The sequence below is a fragment of the Cydia strobilella genome, chromosome 3 (assembly GCF_947568885.1).
Source record: "Cydia strobilella chromosome 3, ilCydStro3.1, whole genome shotgun sequence".
Taxonomy (NCBI): Eukaryota; Metazoa; Arthropoda; class Insecta; order Lepidoptera; family Tortricidae; genus Cydia; species Cydia strobilella.
In genome coordinates, this window is record NC_086043.1 from 18,756,014 (window position 1) to 18,782,129 (window position 26,116).

Consider the following 26,116-nt stretch of genomic DNA (forward strand, 5'->3'; position numbering starts at 1 on the left):
CACCCATCTACTGCACAATAATTACGTGGTTTCGGCATTTCGAAGCGTAGGCGCGGGAAACGTGCCGTGCGAGCGCTCAGGCGGGCGTTCGGCGGCCCTCTGTCGGTTGCATCGTCGACGATACGCCGAGCGGTAGGCATATAGCGCGTGGCTTTGAGCGAGTGAAGGAGGCCTGACGTAGTGCTCTTGCGCTTCGCTTCGCTCGTCTTGGCGAGGGCACTGCCGTGCCCCTAGATAACCAAACTTTAAGCATAATTAATGAAAAGAAAAAGTGGGATACACAATAAAACAACTAAGGTTTTATAAGTAATTAATTAAACGGCAAACCAAGTGGCAGTGCCGACTTAAAATTTCGATGTACTTACAATAATATTATACAACTACAGATAAGTGATTCTCATACATAAGGAGCACAAAAAATACTGCGATATTTTTATTACCTACGTATATATCAAACTTTACTAATGAATTAATTTTGCAAAACATTCATCTTTCTTATACTCCTTGAACATCATAAGCTTGTCAAGAGACCGAAAGAGAAAGATCTCTTTCCGTGTGCTTCCCGCTCGTTTGCACGTGAACGGCTATAGTTTGCCTAAGGCACGACTACAGAGCAACTGTACAATTTCTGGACTACGCACATATCTGCGGGCTCAGCACGATCGCATACTTATTGCCTGTTAGCATGCCTGTCACGTTCTAACAAGTATGTAAGTGCGAAAGTGACAGGCATAGTGACAGGTGATAAAAATGCAACCATGCTGACACCGCTGGAGTTAAAATATAATTAGGTTCACGCGATAAAATTGACTTTTGTTCTAGCAAATCACGCGTCTCAACATAATTCCCCTTTACAAGTATCAGGTTATTGCCCACGGCGTTACATTTATTAAAAACGGGGTAAGTACAGTCAGCGCCGCATTGTGATCCCGACAATGGCCTCGGGCCATTGATTTTCTTCCGATGAAATGGAAAACAATGAGCTATTGGCAATTTCTATATTTCTTGTCACCGTGGTGATCCGTCTGATCTAATCCATCGTTGATATTGCGGAGGTGATGGGAAAATATTAATTTTCACCTCAGTAGCTCAAGCAACAACTTTAGAAATATGTTGTACTAGTTATAGTGTTTTCCCCGTGGTGGTGAAGTTATGAAAGCTTTAAGCCTCTCGCAACGCATAAACAGGATACCACCCTTTTACATAAATAAATAAAATAATTTTATTTCAGATATAATCCCATGGTTGTTAGTTTTTTTTTTAATTCAAATTCAAAAATGTTTTATTTATAAACAGTGCTTTTCATAGGTTACTAATACAACTTTATATATTTACATGTTTACGTGATGTTTACTGACACTGCACAATACAAATTAAATGTAACTTAAAAATTACCCGTGACACCTACACTAGGCTAGGCCTGTATGATATCGTAGGCTGCCACAATTACGATTGACAAACATTTCTCAGCTACATCTGTTTCATCGAATTTATCCTTAGGTTTCATTCAATCATTATTCCAAATGATTCAAACTCACGATTTCTATACATTATTAAATTGTAAAACGGGACGTTCAAGCTGATAAACAAGACGCGGCTAGAAGATGTTGATGATGTCAACTTTAGCCAGTCTTCGAGACCACGGGGACAACGCCGTCCTCGAAACGTCGGAGGTAAATCTTAAAACTTAAATACGCGATTAAGTCCCGTTTCACAATGTAATAATTATTCCAAATGTATTATTTTATAAAGACATCCTGTAAATATCTTCAGTCTTCTAACGAATAACGAAAATGTTTTCATAATCTTATGAATAATCATAACCTCTTAAAGACCTGCTTTCAAAACATTTGTATATAATGGAGAGCTTTCACTTAAATTGTTGTTTAAAGATGACAGCGCTGCATAAATTTAACTGGAAGTTTCCGGATTGTCATTAGTAAATCACATTTAGAAACGGGTCTATCGCGAATTTATTTTGTTACCTTTATTTACCGACGTTTCGACACAGGTTTCACTGGTAAATAAATTCGCGAAGACCCGTTTCTAAATGTGATTTAATATGTGTTCAGACCGCGAAAGTTTTAAATGTTATATTGTCATTAGTACTTATACATGTTTAATTGACCGTAGTGGTTGAAATAATTGCCAACATAAGATGAACATTAAAACTGTAGATAACATATTTCTTTTACTTAGTTGTTTAGTGAAACATATTTTAGAAAACGATCCCGTCTGCGGACAAAACAACAAATTCTCACGCTTTCTTGTTCTCCCAGCGACCCTCCTTACGAAGCAGAAGGTCCCGGGTTCGAATACTTTGAATCCTGGTAAGGGCATTTATTTGTGTGCTATGTATGTTTTCTATGTAAATCTGACATATGCGATGCTGATCCTTTAGAAATATACTGTATAGATAGACTCCTGTTTAGTGTTTCGTACCCAAAGGGTAAAAACGGGACCCTATTACTAAGACTTCGCTGTCCGTCTGTCTGTCACCAGGCTGTATCTCATGAACCGTGATAGCTAGACAGTGATGATATGACAATGATGTATTTCTGTTGCCGCTATAACAACAAATACTAAAAAGTACGGAACCCTCGGTGCGCGAGTCCGACTCGCACTTGGCCGGTTTTTTGAACTGGGACGTTCAAGTAGTATGGGCCTACAGTACCTATAGTTCATTCTACAGCCGAAGCATTTGCGGAAGATAATATTTTATTCAGTGATTCTATTATTCTGATGGTCAGAAAAAAATCTTAATCATGTAGGTAATTCATTTCTTATATGACACTGTAGACAGAGATGGGCAAAATGTAATCGACTAACGATTAACGATTAAGATTACAAGAATTAATTGCGACTGACGATTGAAAACGACGATTGATCAATCTTAGTTGTATAGAGTGCAACTAATTTAGTTGCAACTAAATTAGTTGCCGATTGATTTCGGACAACTAAATTTTGTAATCGACTAATTAGTTAGACTATTTTCTCGCGACTAATGTTAGAAGCAAATTGAATAGAATACCTCGGTATGACTATGTTGACAGACTGATTAGGACATCTTAACGGATGTTTAAAAATAAAATAGTCATGTATTATGAAATAAAACTATGAAAACGGATTATATCGCGTATATTGAATTTATAATACATCCCGACGTTTCGAACCCTTTACAGCGTTCGTGGTACCCACATACTAAAATAATGAACAATCATAGACTATAAACTTTAAAGCTGGTTGTACATGCAAAACCAGCCTTAAAGTTTATAGTCTATGATTGTTCATTATTTTAGTATGTGGGTATTTTTGCACTTTGTAATTTTTCCTCAGTCACCCGTTGACCACGAACGCTGTAAAGGGTTCGAAACGTCGGGATGTATTATAAATTCAATATACGCGATATAATCCGTTTTCATAGTTTTATTTCATGAGTAACTATCGCGGTAACCGAAGACAATATTAGTCATGTATTACTTACGATATTTTGACCGTTTCTAAGGAGTGATATCTGTTCTCACTATTATTTTGCTACTAAAGTAAGTAAGTTTAATGACCACACGTTGAAAACAAAATAGACCGCGTAGATAATAAACAACATGCAGATGTGTCATTCAATAGAACGTGTTATTTTTAGAAGATGCGTCGGCACTTGCACCAAAATGCAACAAACAACTTCCAGTTCCAGGTAAGTAGGATTATCCCATTGTTTTGTCACCGCGTGACACTAAAAAGAGTTTTACTATTGTTAGAGACAGCAAAATAGTTTCTATGTCTAAGATTTACTCAGTATCGTATAATTCAAAGTATTAATAATGCACCAACCTACTTTATTGTTTGCGATTTGTAAACAATGCAGTTTTTCGCTATTTGTCGTTATTACCAATATATCGTTATAATAATATTATGGCATTATTTGCATTGTCATTCAAGCATTTCAAATTAAACGTGTATACATAATTTTAGCTCAATCGGATGAAGATATCTGCTTCAAAATAAGTCGCAAAATTCTACCCAAACTAACATAGTTACAACATACGAGTACCTCCGTATGTTACATACATACGTACTTGTAGTTACATATTGCAAGATAATAAATGCAAAAACGGGCGACTACGTAGTTTTAATATAGATTTAATCGTGAAATTTAGTCGATTGAAACTAAAACTAATTTAGTTGTTAGTCGAACATTCTCACAACTAATTTAATCGCAACTAAATTAATCGCGATTAAAAAATGACGATTGATATTTTTAATCGATTGATTAGTTAACTAAAAGTTTAATCGATTAATGCCCATCTCTGACTGTAGATATACTTATATGACACATGATTTAAAATAATCCTTTCCAAATTTTATGGACCGCAGTTGCAACAATAAATTTTAAATTATCGGCAAAAAATATATACCGATACCGATACTATCATGATTCATGAAACACACAAGTCACACGAGAGAATTATACATACATACGGACATTAATTGTTTTAGGTAGAGTTTAATACAATTTGGTCTCTCAATACTTACACTATGAAATGTCCATTGTAACACAAACCGTAAATATTTTACCAATAAAAATCCAGGACTACTTATATCTTAACCGTTTCGTAGTCCGGTAAAAAGCGGGACTTCGTCGAGTATGAAGAAGACATTAGTTTAAAAGTAAACACGGATAACTTAAGCGAAGCACTAAAACCTAATTTAAAACGAGAATATTTTAAGTGGCTATCTAAAACCGCGAAGAAGAGCTGTTGTGGACTCTCGTTAATGATGTTTACTCGGACAGCCACTTCAAAAACTAAATGAAATATATCACTGATTAAACACAAACAAAAATAAACCTTTAAACTAACACAGTTGAGTACAAACTTAAGTGCAGCAAGTAATGGCCAGTGCAATGGTAGCTACACTAAGGATTTCTCAAAGAAGAAACTGTAGAATTTTGTTTGAAATTCATTCCGACGATCAAACTTTGGTTTGCAAACTAGTTTTAAAGCAACTTGATGCTGCAGATTGACATTAAAATGTTGAAAGTTTTTATTTAAATGGGATTGCAATCAAAATTTACTTAGATGATTTTCAGTTGAAATGCTTGAATATTCAGTAACGCAGCGTACTACGTAGGCGAACAACACGCGAACGCGAAGCGAAGCGGTGCGGTGTGGGGTGAATCAATCCTTTGATACCTATAGAAGACAAGTGTCCTACGTGGGCGATCTCGTTGCGAACGCGAACGCCGTGGGTCCGCCTCGCCGCGCCGCGCCGCGCCGTGCCGCTTTGCTTCGCGCTCGCGAGTTGTTCGCTTACATAAATAAGAGTTTAGACGTTGCGTTAGATTCTTTGATAACACTGTCAACTACTACGAAACGATACGAACGATATTATAAACTGCACAGTTTATAATATAAACATCAAAATCAACAGATTGTTCATTCGGTTGGTAATATTTAGGTACATACGTAAATAAAAATTGACATTGGCTCACTAACATTAATTGGCTGTTGTCAGAAAACCCAAACTCATAAGAAAAAAAAAATCAGAACATGTTTGGTTTTTGTTTGAAATGGTTCAACATGGCTCTTAAATTATTGGTTGTAGTTGCGAGTGATGCTAAATAAATATTTTACGAGTGCAAAATAATTTCGATATGGATGTACCTACATCATGTTTGAACTGACACCAATTTTACCAAACGTGCCTTTCCTCGGTTAACCCCCAATAACTGGGTTTCCACATGTTACCGCACGGGATATTTTTTCTCTTTGCCCCGAATACCTGCGAAAATCGATAAAACTACGAGTGCATTTTCTGCATCATATTGCTGAGTCACAGTAGTCTGTTACTTCCCAATTTTATTTTCAACTTAGAACCCATCGGTAAGCAACAACTCAATAATAATATCGTTTATTCTTTTAATTTTCGGAATGGAGACGGTATGGGTCTACAAATCTAATTCAAACTTACATTTTTACATCGAAATGATATCTAAATGATGTAGTTTTGTTATCATTCGAGCGTGCATTTCGCTCATCCCATCATATGTATATTGGCACTAGCGAGACGCACGGCCGAATGATAACAAAATAACATCATTTTGATGTCAAAGTATATGTTTCATTCGGCCTTAAGGTTTTTTTTAGTATCATTTTTAAGTTTAAAGAGCTTTGTCACGGCCTTAAGGTTGTGAAGCTGTTTATGTCTTCTCTTTCTTGTTTTGAAATGTTTTTTATTTTATTCCCTATAACGAGGCGATTATTTAGTTGCTGTTTATAGGATTATATGTTAAATTATACCTATACACGGTGTTTCCTGTAACAGGAGCAATAAATTAAACTGGAGGCTGTACGCCTCAAACCGACCAACATTTGTTCAGCAACTTTTTTAAATTCAGAAATTTTTAGATTTTACCTTTTTCATACTAATTAAATATTATTTTCAATGTACGCTGCCATCTGTGTGTTTGACGTTGCTTGTCACCCTTTAAACATAACACATTTTGCAATACATTGCTTCTTAGAATAAACTTTAAAGTGTAATGAAAATCAAAAAACGTTATTTTGAAAAGTTGCTGAACAAATGTTGGTCAGTTTGAGGAGTACAACCTACAGCTTAATTTAATGCTCCTGTTACAGGAAACACCCGGTATAATCATAGCGTTGTTATATTTTATGGTTCCGTACTCAAAGGGTAAAAACGGGACCCTATTACTAAGACTCCGCTGTCCGTTTGTCCGTCTGTCTGTCACCAGGCTGTATCTCATGAACCGTGATAGCTAGACAGTTGAAATTTTCACAGATGTATTTCTGTTGACGCTATAATAACAGTCCGACTCGCATTTATTTTGTCCGGTTTTTTGTTAGTTACACGCCTGAAGGTATTGCAAATCCATAATTGCGACCACAAATTCACAAACACAAATTCACAAATTCGGCGTCTCCGGTTTGAACTATACAATATTTATTTTCAAGCATCCATAGGCTACTGTTACTGTAACCTGTAACCATCAGGCAGCTTGGACTTTTGAAATAGTGACTGGCTGAAAAATGTATATGAAAAGTAATAATTTATCTTCATAGCCCTAACTGACATGAACAAATTATAATGTATTTCTAATCACCAACAAAATATGTCACATGTATTCCATGGAATTCCATTTTCATAATAAATAATTCTCCAACGCAGCAAAAGGCCGCTTCTGTTTCAACAATTTGATATCGTTTTCATGTTATTTCGATACGGCCTTGACTCGTGTCAGCATCTCTCGCACACCAATAAGTGCGAGCGAGGTGCATTATGAGTCAACTCCTGATTGCAACCCGTGAGCACCAATAAGCGTTAACGGCCCACGCTGATTGGTGCAGCGGTGGTCGCTGACTCATGGTCGTATCAAAATAATACAATATATAAAAACCGATCAAACATCGTGAGCGTTGTGTATTGAACGAATGACATTGCTAATGCACAAAACGTTCAAATTCCGGGTAGTTCGAAAAACTAAAAACTAGATGCAGTGGTGTAGCCAGGCGTGGGCGAAGTGGGCCTTCGCCCACGGCCTCGCACTTGAAGGGGCCAACCCTTTTCATTATCTTGGGAATACACATTGAAAGAAAAGGGCCTCGCAAAAGCGACTTCGCCCACGGCTAGATTAGTTCACACTACGCCACTGGTTAGATGTTGACGTCAACTTTAGGCATCTTTTCTGACACCACGGGGACAATGCCGTCCTCGAAACGTCGGAGGTAATTTTAAAACTTAATTATACGCAATTAAGTCTCGTTTTCGCAAGCAATAACATATAAAATTATTAACAGAATTGGCCTCCAGGTAATTGTAAGTGTCAGCGCATGTCACCGGAAGTCGTTAGGGTGTCGCGGCGGCACTTCCGGCGCGCGACGGGATAATGGCGGTTACGGTTAATTTTACAATTATATTTCATACTGACATAAGTTTTATGTGATGATTTAAGTTTATGGGACATATTAATTATATTGTAGCAAAGATAGATATAACTCCGTAATAGATGGATACAGTCTAAGGAAAAAACGTGCCTCGAAAATCAAGAATATTTGATTCTCGTTCAGAGGGCGCTACTAGTTTTGGCCTACAGTCGTATAGATGGCGTTGACGGTTTCGTTTGTTATTTAACAATTTTAACGCATATCAGTGAAAGAACATGGGTCAAAATCATAAAAATAATTAATGAAAAAAAAAAAAAACATTTATCTATATTTAAATACATTCTATCGTATTTTTATAAATCTTCTTTTTTAGTTTTAAAGTGTGTCGACAGATGGCAGTGAATTTACTGGGGTTACAAAATTTACTATGACAGTATCGCTCTAGTATAAGTTACTCTATGATTGTAGTAAGGTTTTGTATTATGGTTGATTGGTTGGTTGTATGTAAGGTTGTATGGAAAAGATCGTTCTTTAGCTATAAAACCGTCTGTTGTCTGCCTCTATCTTTAATCAATTTGTTTTTTTTAAGTTGTATATTTTACTGACGTGTGCCAATAAAGAGTATTCTATCTCAGACTTCGGCACAAGATCGACCGAAGTGGAGACATACAGTGAGTACAAAAGTGCAGGCCTTCGAAGAGCAGAGACGAGTGGAACCGACCACCTGCGGTCATCAACTACAATTTTGTCGGAGGAGCCACCTGAGAGCCCAGTCGCCGTGGCCGAAAACGGCCAGGACACTAGGATGATGATGATTTATTAAAACTATATTTTATATTTCTATATTTTCAGCAAAGTAATATGAAAGTGGCTAGTGTCCCAGTTTAAGCTACTTGCTTATCCAAGTGCACCTCGGGGCGGTTTTGTTTTAAATTTAAGGCGACCTGAGGTAAGATGAGATGCGGCACGATACATGTATTCTTAAACACTACTTTGTCCTCGATGTACCTAGACTGACTCTTGTGGATAAATTGCCACTTTCTCATACATTTTTGATGAATAAAGACAACCTTTACGGGCTGGTGTGGTGAAAATTCATTTTAATATGTTTTTGTAACACAGTACTTAGTCTTCTTTAGAGATACTAATGGTTATGTACCAATTGCATTTGGTCTTATGAAACCTAATTAAATATTAAGATAATATACCGCTAAGCGCTATAGTTCCTACACCACACATACATACCAACGCACTGTTACATAATTATAAGCCCCGTAATTTATGCTAATGTCACTAGGAATGTAAATGTAATTGTCTGTAAATGCGTTCAATTAATTCAGTGTTCAGAACTAAGTAAACCAATACGACAAAGTAATTGATTATATAAAATCTGTTTTACGTGTGGAATTGTCACTTCATCTGTTGTATTTCAGTATATATTACTATCGTCACAATATTATTTATATCGTCAATATTTTGAACAATAACTGAAAAAAGATTCCATCCAAATATTCCAAAATAGTTTTATTAGCAATCGTGCTAAGGAATATGGGGCATGGGCAGCAACTACTCTTAAAATCAAAATCATTAGCTAAATTAGTAGTAATGAAAAGATAATTCAAACGTATTATTTACAGGCAGAATCAAAAATTTTACAAATAAATATATTAGATATTTCTATGAAGTTTACAACAAATCACATTTATTTATATGATTACGTCGTGTTTTAAAGCGAAGGACAACATTTTTACGGTTTTTTTTCTTTTATTATTTTCAGGAAGGAAGTTATAATATAACTATATTTACAATAAGCCGGCACAACGCTCAAAGACAAATCCCGCTAGTTTCTTTTTTTACAAATAAGCTGGCAAACCGCTCAAAGACAGAAACAAACATAGCTTTTGCGTTATAAACCATTTTGTAATGGAATGGTAAAGTGACTTCGAACATTTGAAAATTTCTTTACATGATTGCCGTCTACAATTTTACTTGACTTCTGGAAACTATCCTATTTATTGTAATTACACCGTTTCAAAGTTGCTTGGTGTAGCAATTAAGTGGACATCTAGGTCTTTCATTGCAATCCCCTTTATTTATGGAAGAAAGACAAAGGAATGAACGCCTGTAATCTAGCTTCTAGGTAAGTATTAAAGCACTGACGGATGTAAATTATACGGCAGCTAATCTAATTTGTAAAGTAAGTACCTAAGTATTCTGGCAAATAAAAACAAGGCTATAAAATTATTAGTTTCCAGACACTCTGAATGTTACATTCAAGGAAAATTTGTTAATAACACAGACCACTAATACTAATAGGCTAATATTAGAATAGGTATATAGGTATTATGAAACTATTATTATGTAACACATTGACGTCATCATGAATCATTACATTTGCGATGACAGTGTTGTGATGTCATCATTATTGTCAAGTTTCTATGAAAATATGTCGTTTACAATGACATTTTGTTTTTGTTTTAATCGGTGCAAAGTTAGCTTTGACGGACTCTAAGGGACTACCGCGAACCACGTTCGACGTGTTGCCTCCCTGTCACTCACGTACGAATTGACAAGTGCGACAGAAAGGTGCGATATGACCGCAAGGTGGCGCAAGCGTGAGAGCGTCCGTTCTGTAGCGGTGCGAGGCAACTACTATGGCTAGACACCAAAGTTGGTGTGGGCCGCAAAATAAATAAACATCTTACATAGATCAACCTAGCAAAGCTTGTACTATGGGTACTAGGCGCCGATTACATACTTATATACATAGAACACACCCATGACTCAGGAACTAATATCTGTGTTCATCATACAAATAAATGCCCTTATAATATTTAAAACCTTCGCGCTTTGAATACATATTAAATTATATTTACAATCGGGTCTATCGCGATATTATTATGTTACCTTTATTTATCAACGTTTCGACACAGGTTTCACTAGTCGTGGTTACCGGGATTTGAACCCAGGACCATCGGCTTCATAGGCAGGGTCACTACCCACTACAGACCCGGTCGTCATTTTAAAATCATAGCGTAACTGATTGTGTGGCGGCGGCTAGGATCGCGTGACTGAATAAGATAAACCACGATAAACTAAACCCTTTCTAATCCTCCTCTGGGTCTCTGATTGCTCACTCATTTATCGGCCCTTTCCCATGTGACTACACCAATTATCAAGCTTTCATTAAAATGTTTAATTGCCTGTATCCCGTCCGCAACACACGTGGAACAGTTTTCTTAATTCAGTTTGTTAGTTTCCGATAGTCGTTAGCTCCTGAAATCCACAACTCAATTAAACTTTAAAGGCCCTTGACATGCTTTAATGAAAGCAACCCTATTATTGACGCGGAGTTCTGAACTCAAGCTCCTCGCATACAAGGTTGAGATTTGAGTAACGATTGGTTGAGTGTTAGGGGACTAAAATGTTTTTGAATTATTGAAGGCCTTTTAATTTGTTGTACATTGGTAGAATGGCGAACGCTTGAAAAATGATATGGTTGCTTAGCAATGTGGACTTTGTCGAGGTACAAGGGGTGGTAGGTACTTTAGTTTTTTTTTTATATCACAGGAGCTCAGAGACTCGTGTTTCGTCTTAAAACACAATTATAAATATATAGAGGTAATTCAAAAATAAAAATAAATAAAAATAGCATCTAGAAATAACTAAGCTTTAGTTAAAAAGTGGAAGCAAAACCCGAGGACAGTTTTTTAATTACGGAGTTTTTTTGAAGTTGTTATAATTGCAGCCGCTTTCGAAGTTACCGCAATGCATCTTATTGCGGTAACTTCGAAAGCGGGATCATTTTGAAAATGGAAAATATGTACTAAAGTAGGATAACTTTCTACTGTACTGTAGCAATAGTTAGCAAGATGCCTCGTCGCAGTAGCGTAAGTGTAAGGCCTGAGTGGACGCTCAAAGCGGAGCGTTCGGCGGGGCTTGCAGCGTGGCGTCGGGCTCACAAGTGATTTGAGAAGCGTGCACTAAGGCCGCAGCGCTCCTATACATTTGCATTTGTTTAACATGCACGCCGCACGCCCCGCCCCGCTGCACGCCCAACTCGAGCGTAAAAAACTAGTACCTATAATCAATCCACCTCGCTCATAAAAATCGGCACAGTAATAATGATAATTTTCCATAGCATCCTACATAGACTGCTAAAATTGTAATCTCTCCTTCTTGCTTTTGCCTTAGTCGGCAAAAATAAAAATAATTGTATTCGTCGTGGCCATCAGATCTTAGAATTGATCATTTGATAATGTGGCAATCATTTCATGAAACGATCGGTTGGCCATGGCCACGTCATAAAAAAGTCAAACCTAACCTAACCATTTCATGAAGTGATCAATTCTAAAACAGCATTTCACGAAATTATCAAATTCTAATATCTGGCCACGACATATATGCATTTCTGTGCGTAAGACAATCCCACCGGCCCAAGCCGTATAGAATAGAATAGAATGGAATACATTTATTAACGTCACATGATGGTAGTGTCTCTTATGTCTCAGGGTCTCTTATGTAAAGAGAGTGTGAAAAAAGGAGCGGACGAAAAAAGGACCCCCCACTCAGCTTAATATAGTGAAGTATAGCGCCTCTTAGGCCCACTTGCACCATCCCACCAACTCGGAGTTAAGCGGTTAAACCCTTAACCCAGTGTCATTTTGTTGGTAACTATGGTAACTCCAGGTTTAACCGGATAACCCCGGGATAGTGGAATGGTGCAAGTGGGCCTTAGTAAAGTAAATAAATTGAACGTTTAAGAGACCCATTCGGTTATGTCCAATACAAAACTCTTCCACGTGTCTAATGAAAGTCCAAATTTAATTACACCAGGTTTCGAATAAGGAAGTCTCTCATACGAGGAACTTTAATAAAAGACATTTTAACAGTGAAGTTCGAGACAAGTACATAGTAAAGACGTGTAGTTTCTGCATAATTTGGCAGTCGCTATACTTTTTAGATTCCACATGCAACTTCGCACTCAGCGATGATATCCTCCTGACATGTCATAGGACAGATCTTACGACTGACTACCTATCATAGAGGAAAACCAAATGATCGGTCCGGTGAAGGCCCATGGGCCAGAACACCGACCGCTCGGTTTTCCTTTCAAATTCCAAATAATTGCGAAATTAAGGATGACTCGCGTTAGACCGGGCCGGAGCTTCCAGCGCTTCGTTTTCTATGGAAAACATCACGTGATCACCTATCATAGAAAATTAAGCGCCGGAAGCTCCGGCCCGGTCTAGCGTAAAGGATGACTCACGTTAGACCGGGCCGTGTCCGGGCCGGAGCTTCCGGCGCTTACTTTTCTATAACATGACAGGTGATCACGTGATGCTTTCCATAGAAAATGAAGCGCCGGAAGCTCCGGCCCGGACACGGCCCGGTCTAACGTGAGTCATCCTTAAGTCATCCTTTAAAGTCTAAAGTTTAGACTGTTAATTGATACCATAGTTATGTATAGGCTACCATAGTTAACTCGACATGATTGTAGATTGGGTCAAGATTTTTGTAAGGCGCTTTGACTATGAATTATTACCACAACCAAGATATCTACACTCTTTGATACAATCAGTAGATAAAAAACAGGGTGTTACACCGAAGTCAAATAACCATACTTTATACATTGGTGCATCGTGTTCGTGCCATCTCTGCAACAACAACAAACCAGACACGTTTTGTGGCGATTGATAGTCCTTATTATCCAACAGTCTACGGCGAAACATATCCCAACTTCCTGGTATCCCAACTTTAATAATGAACTACTTTCGAGTTCATGCCTAAAATGTCTATGGGAATACCTGGGGAACTCGAGTGTTAGTCAAACATGCCGTGAAGAATGACTATGAACTTGTGACTTTGTTTCACATCTTTTGTTAGAGAATAGTTATTACTTTTTATAGTTTTTCGAAAATAACTCTTAAACGGTGAACAAAAATGCACCAAATAAATGTTCTATTACATAAGTATTCTACATAAAATTTCCTACAAAATATATTTAGTACACTTTTTCGCTAGGATCAATATTTCAAAATATATTAAAGTGGGAAAGTTACTTATAATTTGTTCCTAGGTCGTTGTTTTAGTTTTTCGTTAATAACTTGTAAACGGTAGCCTATAGCAAAATAGAACACCGTGTGTATCTATTTTGCAGGAAATTTTATACAGATTACTTACGTATACGACTAGTTTTTACTATGGGACACCGTTTACGAGTTATTTACGAAAAACTATAAAAAGGGACCTTTAAATGGACCATGGTAACTCCAGGTTTAACCGGTTAACCCCGGGTTAGTGGGATGGTGCAAGTGGCGCTGTGTGTGTGTGTGTGTGTGTACTACCCTGTACTTATGAAATTAAACTATGAAAACGGATTATATCGCGTTTATAGAATTTATAATACATCCCGACGTTTCGAACCCTTTACACTTTACAGCGTTCGTGGGCAACGGGTGACTGAAGAAAAACTACAATGTGCAAAAATATTCGCATACAAAAATAATGAACCATAATAAACTATAAAATTTAAGGCTGGTTGCACATGCAAAATCGGTTCATAAGGCTAGTTATACACGGTGCCTATGAGGAAAGGGAAAAAATTGAACCACGCATTCCTGGGGTCATGAGGAGTAATAAATTTTATACAACCTAGGTCGAATTATGCCTTTTAATTTTTTTAATTTTTCACACATAATAAATACAATAACGTTATACAATAAACCTCTTTTCAAGTAAAGATATACGTGATAAAGCTGTACCCTGTAATTATCACTATTGAAATAATTACTCAAGAACAAAGTAAACCAAAGATTAATTACTAGATATTGGTGGAACAATTAATGTAATTACACGAATTTCCGTTGCCGTAGTTACTAATATTGAGCTTAATTCACTAATATCAAACTTACCTCTAATAATTAGATCTTAATCATGATTTCGGGGAATATTAAGCGCCATAGATAATTGAATTTATAAGTTTGTACTTAGGTATATGCAGTATGACGTTACTTATATTGACGATAATTATGATTTTAATAAAATCTAAAATAAGTTTGCAGCCCGAATTGTAAAGTGGGCACCGAGGGTTTAAAAATGAACTCAACTTCACGGGTGTTGTCCAGAGAATAACAGCGTAGGTATTAAAGTGTGTACGTGTGTGTACGTGTGTGTACAGTGACATTTCTCGCGCCACGACTGCAACAGTAATTCTGCTGCGGTCGCAATCCGAACGATACCTTAATTCGCCTGCGCCACATACTTCCCGCTTCCAAACTGCCGTAAGCTCAGCCGCTTAATTAGGTTACAAATCGCCACAATTATTATGAACTCATGTCCCCTAAATCAAATCCCAACTAAGGTGTGCAAAACACTAATTCCTCTCCTAACAAGGCCCCAAGAGTCGGGTTATTAAGTACCTCATAAAGTTATGGGCCTATAAATAATAGCACCCTTGTCAAAATGGCTTATAGGGCCTCGTATGACGAAGGATCGTGGATCGCGTGTCTTATGTATGTAAACTCGATATGGAAGGTGAGATACTTAATAGATTTAACCCTTTCAAAGTTCAACATTGTAAACTAGTTAAAAGGAAAAAAACACATTTTCATGTCTTATCAACACTCGTATTAGACTCAATTTGTATCAAAAGGAGTCCAATTTAGTCTTGAATATAACAAGAGTATTTTTGTCACTATTAACATATGTATATGTATTATTAATAATAAAACCAACCAACCTATATTTAATGCAAGGTACCACCATTTGGGACGCTTTCAATGGTCTAAGAAGATACAGAAACCACCCCGTATTTTACGCTACTTTTTGTGTTATTACTGTTGCGATATTACTGCTGTTACTATCAATTTCCTTTAGGTATAAAATGAAGGATGATCGCCGCCGCATTACTGCCGCGGTTATGATATACAAGCCATCACTCATTTTATCAAGGAAATTTACAGATAGGTACAGCACCCGCGTCAAAGCCGTAGGAGTGATATCGCAATAGATTAATGCAGGAAGTTGCCATCCCAATGTCACCTTTACTCTTCCTTTGTCTACAGTACATACATACAGGACCCGGGTATGTCCTTAAACTACGTCCAAAAGGACCCGGGTATGTCCTTACACTACGTCCAAAAGTCGTACGTCGTATGGGCACTGTGAATGACATCTCGCTTTGTGTGGTAGGGCACAGGACAGTGGATGTCATTCCAGATCTAGAGCAGAGCCCAACTGGGGAGGTACCTCCACCTTACAGAAAACCACAGCCAAATAACACTAGACCCTACTAATAGTGTTGTGTTCCTGCCGGTGAGTAAGGTTGCCAGAGCTCGAGGGAGAGGAGTGTTAGGGTCGGCAACGCGCATGTAACTCCTCTGGAGTTGCAGGCGTACATAGGCTATGGAGACTGCACATCAGGCGGGCCGTATGCTTGTTTGCCACCGACGTAGTATAAAAAAAAATATAGCACCAAAAATGTAACCTAGTCCCCACTCAATAATGTCCAAACGACTACGGGTACACGTACACCATTACTTAGTACTCTAGCCGTGGCTATTGCGTTATTATGATAACGATACTAATGAAACCAGCATTTCGGGTGAGTTATATTCGAAATAATACGCTAGCTCGTTAGTGTCGCGGAGCTGGTAAAATAAAATCACAAATCTGCTCAATAAAACGTTCGCAGAGCGCTGGCGGTTATTCTCGAGATGACCGACTTTTCATTTTTATAAGAGAGCGAAATTTATTTTAAGAGATAAGGATGACTCACGTTAGACCGGGCCGTGTCCGGGCCGGAGTTTTCGGCGCTTCGTTTTCTATGGAAAGCACCACGTGACCACCTGTCATGTCATAGAAAAGTAAGCGCCAGACGCTCCGGCCCGGACACGGCCCGGTCTAACATGAGTCATCCTTAAAAGTCAAATTGTAAATAAACAAATAAATCTGTGACGCTCTATTTTCTTTGTATTACAATTTTTAGCAACGAAATTACGTAGTCGTATTCGTATGAAAGTAACATACAGCTATGTTAGGGCTGAGGGCCTGCCGCGAACCACGTTCGACGTGTTGCCTCCCTGTCACACTTAGGTACGATTTTACAAGTGCGACAGAGTGGCAACACATCGAACGTGGTTCGCGGTATGCCAGATATAGCTGCATGTAACTTTCATAATCAATTACTCATGCCAAGTTTCATGATATCAGCATGTTATTTTAACTTTTGACTAACCAAAGCCGATAAAGGTTACAAATGAAGATGTACTATGGTGGCGGCTAAGTTCTTGTGACTCTTAAGTTCATCATCATGAAAATTGCATTGAAGATAATCTCTTCAGTTTTTAATCAGAGTGAAAGAGAAGCACTGTGCAGTCGTTTGCATGTTAATTATAAGATGTAATGTATCGAAAAGATGTGTCCCGCCGAGTTTGTTGCCGGTCCCATATTAGGATACCCTCCTCCAAGTGAGGGAGGATTTAAATTTCCTCGAGGTAGAGTTTTAGGGTAAGAGCCGGCGTAGTTTTATTTGACGTTCATAAGCGCATTGTAATATGCCTACTTGAATAATAAATCGAAATAAGACGTAGGTACATAAATTTACAATTTGTTTTTAGCCGGATTTCTTGAAATCGTATAGAGAAGAACATGTAAATTGTACATTGTACCAAAGATAGATATAACTCCGTAATAGATGGATACAGTCTAAGGAAAAAACGTGCCTCGAAAATCAAGAAAATTTGATTCTCGTTCAGAGGGCACTACTAGTTTTGGCCGACTGTCGTATAGATGGCGTTGACGGTTTCGTTTGTTATTTAACAATTTTAACGCATATCAGTGAAAGAACATGGGTCAAAATCATAAAAATATTTAATGCAAATAAAAAAAATCATTTATCTATATTTAAATACATTTTATCGTATTTTTATAAACCTTCATTTTTAATTTTAAGGTGTGTCGACAGATGGCAGTGAATTTACTGGGGTTACAAAATTTACCATGACAGTACCGCTCTAGTATAAGTTACTCTATGATTGTACCTACTGTGACTAATGTCCCATGCAATGTCTATAGGGGCCGTGCGCGTTGGATGGTCTGCCATCTTGTGGCCTGAATCGGAAACATAAACATGTACATTGACATTTCACGCCAAAGCAAGTTCTGTCATCTACCGTTTTCGTACGTTTTCTTGTGCATAGTAGGTTCTGCCATCTTGTGGGCTACATCGAAAGCATAAACTTCACATTTACGCTTCGCGCCACAAATCTGACGGCTCCTGTGCTGCCCTCTACAGTTAACGCACGCTCCCTATTGTTGCAATATGTCAACAATTTTAAATGATATTGTTTCGCACGCCTCCATAGTAGCCACCCAGTTGCAACGCAAGTTTATTTTATTCTAGTCCTATTTGGGGATAAATGCAAAATTTGGATACTTTCCAAATTAACTCTTAAGCCGAGCTTCCAGGGGGCACGCAATTATCATGCACTGATATCGTGCATTTGCCAACGTACTTGTTTATAAAACAAGGCGAATTCGGATTTTTAACATGTGATAATGTTTTGATATGAATCTGAATCTGTCCTTTTTGTACCAAAAGATGAGTGCAGGCGAGATACACTGAGATTAATTTCTAATATAAATCGATGTTGAAGCTAGTAATTTTTGAAAAAATCCTTAAGGCTCGGCCAAACACAAGGCGAGACGCAGCGCCGCGGTCGCGCGGCGCGACCGCCGCGCATGTTAACAGGTTAGCGACGTCAAACAGACTGCGCCCCGCCGGCCCCTTGCGTACACGCGGCGCGGACGCGGCGCTGCGTCATGCCGTGTGTTTGGCCAAGCCTTTACGTATGAGCAAAGATAGATATAACTCCGTAATAGATAAATACAGTCTAAGGAAAAAACGTGCCTCGAAAATCAAGAAAATTTGATTCTCGATCAGAGGGCGCTACTAGCTTTGGCCTACTGTCGTATAGATGGCGTTGACGGTTTCGTTTGTTATTTAACAATTTAAACGCGTATCAGTGAAAGAACATGGGTCAAAATCATAAAAATAATTAATGCAAATAAAAAAAAAACATTTATCCATATTTAAATACATTTTATCGTATTTTTATAAATCTTCATTTTTAGTTTTAAGATGTGTCGATAGATGGCAGTGAATTTACTGTGGTTACAAAATCTGACTATGACAGTACCGCTCTATCTTATTATATCCTCTTTGGTATGAGTCAAAGAGGTTTGCCCCATAACGTGGAGCAAGTCAAATCTAGTAAAAATATTATTTATTCAAATAGGCCTATACATAGCTTCAACGAGAGCACGCGTTGGCTGCTATTGAAGAAATCCCTGATAGCCTGATATAGGTTGACTGCTATAGTTATTGGCCACTACATAGTAATTGGCCACTCCTAACAATAAGGCTTCAATTGGCTTGTTTCTTTCTGATTAGGAGTGGCCATTACTATGTAGTGTAGTGGCCAATAACTATAGCAGACACTCTAGCCCTACGTATTACAATTGTACGTGTGTATGTAAAGCTGTCAAAGGACTTTCTAATAGGTACCGCTGCGGTTCAACTAGGTTCAGAAGTATATTTTTTTTCTTAATTGACTAATATTGAAATTTTACCCCAATATAATCGACCTAATCCCACAGGAAGCTCAATAATGTTTGTGTTGTGGATATTCGCGATAAACACACAAATACATAGAGCCCCTTCTTACCAGGATTTGAAACGGTGATATCTCGCTTCGTAGGCAGGGTCACTACGTACCGCCTATATTATATTATGCATACTTCATATTTTGAAAGATTTCCCAATTTACCTATGTGCAAATAGTAATTTGGATCAGCATATTCGTCGGCAAGGAAGATAATACAGCGGCCGGTGCCTTAATCCCGTCAATGGATGTCGCATCATGACGGGATTAGCGGACGCGTGACGATGCGCGCTGGCGCAAAGGAAATGATCACGCGATTTTGGACGATATCATGGGTTATGACAATTGGGATATGTAGTTAAATAGATAGGAAATAAGCTCTGTATCACATTAAATTATATTTTTTAAGACCTCGAAGTTTTAAAATTTAAGTATTTATTTAAGTAACTTACAAAATGAAAAAAAAAGGGCACCGTTTGATTCCTTACATTTTATTAAAAAATAAAAGCGTTGACGCTTGAAATGTGTCATTGATAGTCTAGGAGTCGGAGCTCGGTGAAGCATGCTCATCTAGGAGGGCGTATTCGTGTATTCATATATGTATTATGTCGCTTTGTCGCTCGACCCATTCATGCACAGAAAACTGAAAAACACTCCTATACAAATTAAATCTAAGTACCTATGTACAATTCTAAAATGCGCTTGTACAAAATAGAAAAGTGGCCTACGGACACTTATGTACAATATATGCTTTTCCAGTGAATATTAAAAAGGTAACGAAATAATTTACATCTTGACACTTTTACAACTTAACATTATCATTGTCAAGTTACTTAGTTTGTTAAGGCATCATCGTATCTACTGTCATTTATTTGTTATACATTAAAGATAGCAGTTGAATAATAATTTTAATGTGGCAACCTTATTGCGTTACCCCGTGTAATACAGGGGTAGGTAGTTGGGAAAATAACAATACACTACTGGCAACACGGTAGGTAGTGGGGACACGGAGAAAGTTGGACAGGCTCGTTCACTTGGGTCGAGGCAGTCAAAGACACATCGTGAAGGATCGGTCAGATCAGGGTACCTGCAAGTAACTCTATTGTTGTATTAGTAATAGTTAGAGTAACCATACGAGAAGAATCTTAACGATACTTACTTACAATTTGTCACTAGCGTTGGTTAAACACGAATTAGTTCGAAACTTTTGTTGCGGAGTTTAGGCATTAGACCTAAAAGACTTGAAACGCTGAATCTTATCACTTAGACCGAAGATCACCACGTTCAAAGCGTTTGATTGATTTATTACTGTGTTTGCCATTCAGCCTGCGATCTATGAACAGTGGACATTGTTTCATTGGCAGAGTGAAACAATTGGCATTCGCCCGCGGGGTTAGGACATGACAGGGGTTCGTTGTATGTCTGTCTGTCTTGTTTGTGGTTGGGGTAATGTTATATATAGCAATGGAAATGGAAGCTTACCGTTAAGCCACTCAACTTCAGTCCAGTACTACAACTATGGTTTACAAGTTAATTATAATCAATTTTTTTAACATGCAGATACGTCTGCGAGCGATACTCCAAATTTTTATATTAAAGAAAAAAATGGAAAAAGTTACACAAAAAAAAAAGTATAAAATAATAATAATAATAATAAGTAGTATAAAAATTTGAAGTTAATTATAGTGTGGCAAGCCATTTTCGTCAGTAGTTAAATGTAAGTAGATGCGAAGTTATCTTTCGATAGAAAATTTGATTTACCGCCTTTTTGACTGACAAAGTGGGCTTGCCAGAGTATAAGTATGAATACTAATTATATTTTTGGTTTGGCCTGAATTTTGTCTTCCTTTTGTGAAAATGTTTTGCCTTAGAACTGACGTTTAAATAATATTTACACCTGAACGAAGATATTCGAGTTAAGAGTATGACCCAAAAGGGCCATAGCTGAGTCCTTTTGTATTATATTTGTGGTTTTAAAAGTACCCGCCACTGTATTTAAAAGTAAAAAATGCTAGTTTCATAGTTTGTCAGCAGTTCCATTTCCCCAAAGGCAGGAATTACTATAAAAAATACCGAAAACAATATAATATAAAGATCACAATAATTATATTCAAAGCTCCCTTGATTTCTTGAGTATCACAAATACCACAAAAGCAACCCCCGGCGACTTGTGAAACTCCTCTATTTTGAAGTTGGTTAAAAATAATTCATTGGCAGTGTGGTGAAACGATTGACATTCGCCCGCAGGGATAACGAGGGCGGTTTGAGGTTTGTATGTCTGTCGTTGTGTCTGTTATAGTAATAGATATAGCAATTTGTTTATGTATTTAACCTTTATCGCCACTATATAGAACAATATTGAATGGTGGACGTAATGCCAAATGGTATTCGCTACCAGTAAACCACAGGGTATTTTCGGACCGATATGACCTTCAAACCTTCAAGAAAAGAGCGTACTCCCATCTTAAAGGCCTTCAACGCACGGCGTCCATGGGCGGCGGTAATCGCTTACCATCAGGTGATCCGTCTGCTCGTTTGCCTCCTATTTCATTAAAAAAAAAACGGCCAACCAGAGACGATATATTTTTCACAAACCAACGAAGGTTCTGTGTTAAAAGATTGCTCTTCAAGTATCTTCTAAGCAGAATCTCGTCTCATAAGAATAAATATATGAAGTTAAAAGTAGTGTCCTAAGTTTCGGTTTCGATTTCGGTTTCGGCAAGTTTCAGCATAAAAATCAAGTTTCGGCCGACGGTTTCGGCCAGAAAACTGCCGAACCTTTCGGCCGCGCCGAAACAATATATTTCGATATCACTCTTTGACATATATCTAAGGACGGGCCTTACGGGCTTACTAACAATGTTGTGACCAATCGCGCGCGTGATGCGAACTCATCAACCAATCACGTTGTAGCATAAGACTGCACGATTGGCTCGAATTTGTGTGCGGCACACCGCTTTATACTGTCCCCATTTTTATTGCCCCTAAGGCCGTCCTTAGATATATATCAATGATTTCATTATTTCGTGCTAACGCATGTAATGTATTAATGTTACAGTTTAATTTGAATGTAGGTATAATTATGGACCTGGTCTGAAATAAAGAATATATTATTCTCTTTATTTATTATCCATCTTAGGCTAGGACATTTAATAAATAAAAATCGTGTTTCGGCCGAAGCTTCGGCTTAACCGTTTGACCGAAACTACTAAACTTGGCATTCGGTTTCGATTTCGGCAAAAATCCGGTTTTGGTCCGACACTAGTAAAAAGGAAAAATGTATGAACCATTACTTCCCTACTTACGTAAAAAGTTAGAGCTGAATTGCGAAGTAAAAATAAGTACCCAGCACCTATTCCAATTGCCTCACTTGAACCAGCAAACCCAATTTCAATAAAGTAACTACTTACTATTGGCAGTCAATATTCATAATTCAGTTCTCTAACTGACCCGATATCTGGTCTTGTAATTCCCATTGTTTGCTTGATAGTTAGCGAGTCAAGGTCTCACGCTACGTCTCATGTAAGCGAACATCTTGCAAACCCACACGGGCCCACGGCATTCGCGTTCGCAACGAGATCGCCCACGTAGGACACTTCTATGGATATCAAAGGATTAATTCACCCCGCGCCGCGCCGTGCCGCTTCGCGTTCGCGTGTTGTTCGCCTACGTAGTACGCTGCGTCAGACGTCCCAGTGTCTCGCATGACTAAGGGTGATATTCGACCTATCTAATTGTCTTTGTCCAAAAGAGAGGTATGGGCCGTATAGTGCTCTTACGGCCCATACCTCTCTTTTGGATCCTATAGGCTAAGAAAAAAAAAAATATGAAAATTATTCTAAAACTTATTCCAAATCCCATATCTTGAATACGCTCATGCAGTGTGCTCCTCAACCTCGGATCTTTGTTCTTCTGGTTTGGCAATACAATGCTCGGTAACTCGGTATGCCATTGAAACGACATCCCTGTGTTAGTTTGCGCAACTGAGTTGATAGAAATCTTTTTGTGCATTCCATTTGGATCTAGTTTTAAACTTGATCTTATCTAGGTCTTTCGGAAGCTGAACATTATATTGTTGTATGTGATGAGGTTTTAAACCTAAACTAATAAGAGATAATTAAAATAATAAAGACTAGCTTTTGTTTCTACGAGTAGGTATGCATTCCCGGGTCTCTATTGTTTCCCATAAAGTTGTAAAGTCATAAATGTATTTGTTTGTCCGCATTTTCGTTAGACATAATTTGGTTTTTCTCAGAAACGCGTAAATTTTCAGGATTAACCTAACCTATCTATAGGATAACCTTATACAAAAATCCTGAAAAGTTGTGATGTCTACCCCCAACTTTTTTATAGGCTTTTCGTCGGGTAGTAACACAAATCTCTGTTTTGACATTTTGCTGGGACACCAGTGTAACCTGTAGGCCGAGCACATGATTGGCGCGACAGTATCTCGCCGCGAGATAGACTACCCGTCTTTTACTAACTGTATGAATTAAAGGGGGACGGGTAGTCTATGTCGCGGCGAGATACTCTCGCGCCAATCATGTGCTAGCCCGGCTGGGTCGAAACGTGTGAAACAAAGGTACCTAATGAAATAGATTCGAGATAGACCCGATAAAATTATGTTATAGAAATAGATATAGAAATAGAAATACTTTATTTGGTGTAAAATATAAAACTTAACCTATTACATCTTATTCTAATATATTCTAACACCAAAATGGATGCCACTCACTCAACTCAGCATATGCCGATGACTAAGATATTTAGACATGGCGCTGGTTTTCAGGGCTACCAGGGAAAACACAATTAAATTAAATTAAATAAAACAAAACTAAGCTAACTTGTGGGAGAAAGTGGGTTTGTGAACAATTAGAGTTTAATATGTGTTCAAAACACGAAAGTTTTAAATGTTATATACCCATAACCGTTTCATGGAAAGATTAGAAATTATAAACTGAAATAGATGTCATATATTAAAGAAAAAGTTACGAAGCCCTCCAGTGGTGAAGGCCGGATTCGAACCGGCCTTTAGCAATCCGGGCTAACGCCTTGAACCCCCCGGCCACCCCGCCACGGCGGAACCAGTCCCAATTTCTCGTCTATATGCCATTTGTAAGACTAGGCGTCTTTGAGCCCTAAATTGTGTATAGATTAGAAAGTTCAAATCGCCCTCCATGTTAATGTGAAGTGAATCGGGCTTATGTATTATGTACCTTAAATACATAGGTAGGTGTACGGTGAGTCAATTGCAGCCGGGAACGCTTGTTTTGTCCAACAACACATGAATATTTACCCGCCCTCCAGCACCAGCTTGCCGGTGCTTACACAGCCGGCAGAGTAGCTTCATTTTAGGCTAATTTAGTCAGTTTTGGTACTTTAATCATCAAGTAATATAATTCTCTGTCATTACATAAACTTGTAATGTAATTACAGAGAAATTTTGTAATTAGCGTTATTCTTTCGCACATCAGATAGCAACTTGCTGAACTTTCTAATCGTTGACAGCAACTAAAGGTTTGGCCAACAAGCTTCTTCAAGATTTAGCTTTAATATACTTAAATTACATTCACAAATTTTTCATTTACATTCTTTTTAGTAATTGCATATTTATAAAATATATTTATAACAAGTAATTTACGTATAGGTTTGGTGCACACATAGATGTACGGTGAGTGACCCATGAATATTCACCTGCCCTCCAGCACCAACTTGCCGGTGCTTACACAGCCGGCAAAGTAGCTTCATTTTAGGCAATTTTAGTACTTTTAGTACGCTGTGATTTGGCAGGTACACAATTTTCTTTTTCAAAGTGATAATTGTAACAGACATTAAAATGCCACATACATATGCAACATACGTTATTCACAACTGTTAACTTTAAAATCCCGTGCGTTGATAATCATTTGTCTCTATTTTGATATTTATATCTGGTAAAATAAAAATAGGTTAAAATTAAAATAGGTTTGCTGAGTTTTTTGAATAAAGGGGTAGGAGCTTAAGTTTACGACAAATCTTAATACGAAAAAGAAAAACTACTATTAGTCGACAAATCACCGTAAGAGCGTTACATCGTTTCTGTACTAAATTAACCTTCCAATATCCAAGCGGTGGAACTCTCTACCCCGCTTATTATGATCTGTTATTACTATATTTAAAATCTCGTTCAATTTTAAACCATATCAAAATGAAATAAGGTTCGAAATCGTATGACTTTACAAATGTAGTTACTATCTTTCGGTTGGTGTTGTAGAATCCTCAAGGTACGCGTTATGCTGTCAACAAAAAGTGGAATCAATGGTATCGGTGTCTGGAGACTGGTAACTTATATCGCCTCGATATCAATGAAAGGATATCTATTCTATGGTCTCATTTTGTAACTGTAGATTTACGGGAAAAGTTGCGTAAGGCGTATTGGAGTTTGTAAACGGGGTAATACAGGGGTATTAGATTTAAGGAAAAGCAATCATAACAAGTACACATCGCAATAACCCCCAGATTACAAAAAAGTATGTTTTTTGGAAAACTAGTAAATAAACAGTAAAATGG